The sequence below is a fragment of the Silene latifolia genome, chromosome 6 (assembly GCF_048544455.1).
Source record: "Silene latifolia isolate original U9 population chromosome 6, ASM4854445v1, whole genome shotgun sequence".
NCBI classification, from domain to species: Eukaryota; Viridiplantae; Streptophyta; class Magnoliopsida; order Caryophyllales; family Caryophyllaceae; genus Silene; species Silene latifolia.
This window is the reverse complement of record NC_133531.1, coordinates 100159417-100166267: the sequence shown is the minus strand read 5'-3', so window position 1 is coordinate 100166267 and position 6851 is coordinate 100159417. Positions and strand designations below refer to the sequence as shown.

Here is a 6851-nt window from a genome sequence, read left to right as displayed (position 1 = left end):
GATTGATTTGTTGTTAGAAGGATGATTTGATTTGTTTTTGGTGAATGTTGTTGAGGGATTTTGTTTTTGTGATGGAGAGGATGAGGGTTTTGATGTTGTGGGTAGTGTTTATGAATGAATGAATGAATGAAGGAAGGTGGGAGGGATTTTATAAAGACCGAAATTTTCAAACTGCAGGGGCAATCCGTGCGAATTCTGCCCAATCCGTGCGGATTCTGCTCTTTCTGGGTTGTATAAAACTCGCCTAAAGACGGGCGGATTCATAAGAAGACGCTCGGATTTTCTTGATGTGGGACGGGCGGATTTGCCTGAAGACGGACGGATTTCAGTCCAGGAAATTTTTCTTGTTTTCCTCAGCAGAGAAGACGGGCGTCTTCTGTCCAGGACGGACGGATTTGCAGAGACGGGCGGATTATATTCCAAGACGCCCGGATTCTCTTACAGTCAAAAAATCTTCCAAAATCTCAGCTTATAAAGTCGTGCGTCTTTGACCCAGTACGCTCGGATTACTGAAGACGGGCGGATTCTCAGGAATCCGTTCGGATTCGACCCCTTGTACCCAGATTCAGTTCCATCCGTGCACAATGCATTACCCTTACCATTCTTCTATTCTTTCTTCAAATCTTGTGTTCTTCATTGTGGGGGCACTGCTAAGGCATGGATAGCCTAGGCAATTGTCATCCCCACACTAAGGTAAAGCACTACACATCAATTAAAATTGTTAGTCCCTCCCTCACTTCTCTCAAACATGACAATTATCTTGATCAAAGTAAATAAAAATCCAAAGATGACAAAAAATGCGATACAAGAATTGAAATGTAAGTTAGGGAGTTAGAAATATTTACAAGTGGTGGTTTAGGGAGGACTCCACCAAACTCTCATTCTTGATGAGATGTCAAGGGGGCATGTCCAAGGTGTTGCTGATGTTGCTCAACACCTTGAAAAAGTAATCGAAAGCTTGTTCATTATCATGGTAGAGATCTTCAATAGACCTTGGCCCTTGTTGTCGGTCTTGATCGATGGCATTACCAATGTAGGGATTAAAAATCCCTTCAAATTCGTTGTCCCAAAGACCACAAACTTCATTAAGTTGATCATTGAAAATCTCTTGCTTAGATGGAGACAACTCTCCCAATTTCTTCTCTTGGCCAATGAGGCCATCCTCTTCTTCCTTGATTGATTTTGAGGAGCTTTGCAAGCTCTCCTTGTCACAATTCACTTGCTCTTTGAATGGAGCATCTTCAATTTTCTTCTTCCATTGGAGTTCCGATTTCTTCCTTTCATCCTTTCGGCTATAATGATCAATCATGAAACATGGTTCATGCAAACGAGGGGCTCTCATAGTCTTGTCAAGATTAAAAGTTATGCTTTCATCTCCCACTTCTAGAGTGAGCTCACCATGTTTCACATCAATCACCGCACCCGCGGTGTGTAGGAAAGGTCTTCCTAGAATGATTGGAATGTTGGAATCTTCCTCCATATCAACAATGACAAAGTCCACCGGGATGAAAAACTTCCCAATTCGCACGGGGACATCTTCCCATATCCCTAATGGTGTCTTCGTCGATCTATCGGCCATTTGGAGTGTGATGTTGGTGCATTTAAGCTCTCCCATCCCCAACCTTTTACTCACCGAGTACGGCATGACACTCACACTAGCCCCTAGATCACATAAGGCTTTGTTGATCGTCGTGTCGCCAATGGTACACGGTATTGAGAAGCTTCCCGGATCCTTTAACTTTGGAGGTGAACTCCCTTGAAGTATTGCACTACTCACCTTAGTGAAGGCGATAGTCTCAAGCTTCCGGATCGACTTCTTTTTTGTGAGGATATCTTTCATGTATTTCGCATAGACCGGCACGTGATTGATTAATTCCGTGAAAGGAATTGAGACTTCAAAATTCTTCACAATTTCCATGAACTTTCCAAGTTGATCATCAAATTTGGGCTTGGCTTGACGACTTGGAAAAGGAAGTCTAATCACAATGGGCTCCTTCTCCTTGACCTTGTCTTCATTTTTCTTTGAACTTTCTTCTTTTGATGATTCTCCATCTTTGGAGCTTTGCACAATTTCTTCCTTTTCACTAGCTTTCACAACTTCATCCTCAACTTGCTTCTTCGGTGCTTCATACCTTGTACCACTTCTCAAGTGAATGGCACTAACCGTTTTATGTCTAGGGGGATTACTTTGAGGTGGTAATTGCCCCTTTTGTCTTTGTGAGCTTGAAGATGCTAGTTGAGTCAATTGTGTTTCCAACATCTTGGTGTGAGCTAGAATGTTGTTGATGGTGGTTTCCTTTGCTTGGCTATCTTTTTGCATTTGAGTGAAAAATTCTTGTAGATTCTTTTGCATTTGGAGGACCGCTTTTTGGACATCAAAACCTTGGTCATTTTGGTGATTGTATGGATTTTGATTTTGGTAACCTTGGTTTTGATTGTAAAAGGGTCTTTGATTTTGGTTTCTCATGGGTGGAGTGTATGTTGTTTGAGGGTTTTGAACATTTTGGCTTTTGTATGAGAGATTTGGATGGAATTTGGTGTTTTCATTGTAAAAGTTGGAATAAGGGGTACCACTCTTGTATGCTTGGAAAGCATTCATTTGTTCATTTGTTCCCCTACATTCACCTTGGTCATGTCCTAAAGTTCCACAATTCTCACATATCCCACTTGGGATTGATGAGGATGCCGTCATGGCATTAACATGATGCTTTGATGATTTTGAGTTTTCTTCAAGTCTAGCCATAGCTTGTTCAAACTTCAAGTTGATTGTGTCAATGTGAGCACTAAGTTGAGCACCCAATTGAGTAACGGAGTCCACTTCATGCTTTCCTCCTCTAGTAGCCTTGCGAGGTCTACTATATTGTGAGTTATGGACCGCCATTTCCTCAATCTTGTTCCATGTTTGATTGTCATCAATTTCGGTGAACATTCCATTTGATCCCATATTGAGAATGTTCCTAGAATCTTCATATAGACCATTCCAAAATTGTTGTACCAAAAACCATTCGCTAAGTCCATGGTGAGGACATGAGCGACAAATTCCCTTGAACCGCTCCCAAGCTTCATACAAAGATTCTTCATCCCTTTGCTTAAAACCCTTAATTTGAGCTCTTAGCATGTTAGTCTTTTCCGGTGGGTAGAATTTTTTGTAGAAAGCTAGAGCCAACTTCTTCCAAGAATCTATTCCGAGGGTGGCCTTATCAAGGCCCTTCAACCATTGCTTCGCGGTGCCGATTAAAGAAAAAGGAAATAAGACCCATCTAATTTGGTCTTGAGTCACGCCCGTTTGAGAGATTGCATCACAATAGTCGCAAAAGGTTTCCATATGAGAATGAGGGTCTTCACTCGGCATCCCCCCAAATTGGCTCCTCTCAACTAATTGGATGAAGGCGGACTTGGCAATAAAATTTCCGGTTAGATGTTGCGGTGTAGGAGTACCATTTGGTAGATTCTCCTCGGTGGGTACGGAGTGTGACGAGAATTTAGGCATTGTAGGTGGATTTTGTGGGGTATTGTGTAATGGGTTCTCCTCTCCTTCTATTGCGAAAGGATTGACGAACTCACTAGTGGGTTGAATAACTTCACTAATACCTCTTAAATTCCTCCTAACAAGTCTCCTATTGTTCGTCAAGGTTCTTTCGATTTCACGGTCAAAAGGTAACAAATCACCTTGTAACCTTCTAGACATGCAAAATATCAAACAACTCGAAAACAATTAGAACAAACCTTGAGGAGTTTTACTTCCCCAAGGCGAAGAAAGACACAACTAATAACAATAAAAAGAAATCTAAATCAAGTAAACACCGTCCCCGGCAACGGCGCCATTTTTGATCGGGTCCGTTTCGTGTTCACAATTAAAGATGTGGTCGTTGGGTCACGGTCGAATCAAAACACAATTTATAACTTCACAAACAACTCTACAATTAGTAAAGAGGCAAGTAAAGGTCGGATCCCAAGGGACGGGTATTGAAATGAGATTTCTATTGCAAGTAGTGGTGTCTAAGGGGTGTCACAAATTGGGTTGATGTAGAAGGTCACTGATACCCGTCGTTGTGAGTACCAAAAATAAGATTTATAATTTCCTATTAAGACTAACCTAGGCTAGTGGTAACAGGGTCGAACCACAAGGAGGCAGATGTAAATTCTAGTTGGTTTATATTCAGTCTAAGGTAACAATTGTGGGGGTTGAGTTGAGATGGTCTATAGCTAAGAACAAATAAAGATAATAAACCTAAAAGACGATTTAACAGATAAAGAAGGGGTACTAGGATGATCGGTTCATTATAGCTTCGGCGGCAGCAAACTAAGTCGGTCTAAGTCAACACAGGTGAGGCGGGAAATAAAGAGGTCCTCTCGGTCCACTCTTAACAAATAGCATCTTTCGATCTCGCTATAGGTCCCTAATATCACTAATACTAACTTTCGTTCTGAAAAGTGACTAACAGTCTAAACTATACCTATCTTTCGATCTTAGCACAGTTTAGTCGATTCAATTGATGGTCTAACAACCTCCCCTATCTTTCGATCTAATGGGTCGGTCATAAAAAGATATCTAACTGGTCGCATGCATTCGATTCATTAAATACAACATTAAAATCAATTAAAACGAAATAAAGCTCACGAGGTCAGTCGATCGACCGGGTAAGGTGGTCGATCGACCAACACGCGGGTTCAGGCCGTGTATAATCTAATGCCGCCTATGCTACAATTCGCCTACATCCTAGCACAAACTATTTAGCTACTCATGCTGAAAGTGATAACAACAATAATACTAGGAAGTAAAAGAATTGAATTCATAATTAAAGCGATAGGGCAAACAATTAACATGCAACAATAAAGATGGTTTCGGGAAGCTACTAGCAATTCTAATCTAATAACGAAACAGATGAATTGAAATAGGGCAGAAGAATACCGAGAGTAGCAGAAGAATGATTAAGATCAAGAGCGAAAATTCTAATGCTTACAATATTCCAAACCCTAATTATTCCTAAAAACCGTATGTAAACTTAATGTAAAACTGATAATAAAACTTAGGTAAAACTGAATGAAAACTGAATGCCTAAACTAGGTATTCCCAGTTACGTTATATAGAAAGTTCACGTAACAATTATTCCAAAACCTAAACTTCACGGGCTTCAAGTTCCTTGGTCTTTTAATTCTCGTCTGAAATAGCATTTGGGTCGATCGATCGATAGATGGTCGATCGATCGGTCCTCAAGAACAAAAGAGCTTCGAACCCGATAGTTGGTCGATCGACTGAAGGAGGTGGTCGATCGACTGGATGAGCTGCTACTTGCCTCTTATAAACTTGTGGATTTGTCTTTTGGGCCTTGAAATGCGCACTAAGCTTGTTCCTTAAGTGATTCCTTTACGTCATTTGCAATGCAGGATACTCGGGGACGGATTTAGCTTGATTTTCCCGTTGAATTCTTCACATTTCTGCAATAATGTACAAAAATACTAAGTAGACGGAAATAGGGAGAAATGTAGCATAAACTACATGAATGAGCTCTGAAATGCGTGTAAAATGGGATGTAAAACATCATATAAAAGACACGCATCAAACTTCCCCAAACCGAACCCTTGCTTGTCCCCAAGCAAGAACTAGACTCGATCTAATTATCTAATGGAACGAGTTCAATCTCAGAGCGAAATGCAACCTGTTAAGCCTAAACCAATTTAATGCACAACCAACAATCAACTAGCAAATGAATCATGCAAACGAGTTATGTAGTCGTTAAAAACATCTTTGAACCGCCGACTATAGAGACTTATCAAATTGGACTCTCACGAGTCGCTCAAATCACTCAATAAATACAGGTGAATATATGTAAGATAGAAAGAATTCATTTTGTAGTGACTCTCACCTAACTACGACCTATGAAGACATGCCAGCAATAAAATATGAAAGAAATCTCTATGACCGTACATATGCATTCCAACCAAACAGATGACCAATGACACATGCCGAGGTATATATGGGATATGTGAGGTATGGGTAAGAAGAGGCAAAGCATTTTATGGTAAAGTGGAAGTACAGGTGATCAAGCTAGTACCAAAACGGAACCAAATGGCAACATCCAACTTCTTGCTCATAATCAAACGAAACGGTGCTATAGCAAGCACAAAACTCACAATCTCCAAAATACTAAATCAATAAACTCCCCATAAAATATAAATGGAACATGGGAGCAAAAATCGCCAAAAGATAAGGATTAAATTATGTGAATTGATTTCTTTCTCGGATCTTCAGTCGATCGACTATAATTGGCAGTCGATCGACTGCTTTGAACAGTACAGAACTCTTTTTTTTTTCTTTTCTTTTTCTTTTTCTTTTTCAAATCTTTTCACTTTGTTTCTTTCCTTCCTTTATTTCATCTTCCCAATAACGTCTCAACAGAGCATATGCCACCAAAAATGAGTAACAACCCCAAGAACACGGACTACTAGCTTGACAAAGGACAGGCTAAATGTAGGATGTAGTAAATGGGACAAAAAGGGATATTTTTGGCAGTGTGGAGTTTATGGGCAAAATGAATAAAAGGGAAACCTCTACCACATGTGTCGACAAACCACAAACCGAATGCATACAGGTATTAAGCAGATTAAGTTCATATTTATGCAAATTAAGGAAACATGTCTCATAAGGAGTACTACTCACATTCCTAAATAAACCGGTCATGAATGTCACCAGCTATAGGCTCTAAATCTCAGAAATATGATGTAGCTTGCCAATTTTCTAAGTCAAGTCTCAAGTCCAGCAAATAAAATAACGAAAACTCGTTGGTATGCATTTATACGATTCTACTAATAACATGTTAATCTAGCAAGGCTCAGGCAAAACAGGTGGA

General features: G+C 40.1%; 1 non-coding gene across 1 annotated transcript; it reads left to right on the top strand.

The window, feature by feature from the left end:
• Nucleotides 1-3011: 3011 nt before the first annotated feature.
• On the top strand, nucleotides 3012-3118 carry LOC141589250 (small nucleolar RNA R71). The gene has a single exon (XR_012520198.1). It is a non-coding gene; the product is annotated as a small nucleolar RNA R71 (small nucleolar RNA).
• The last annotated feature ends 3733 nt before the right edge of the window (nucleotides 3119-6851 follow it).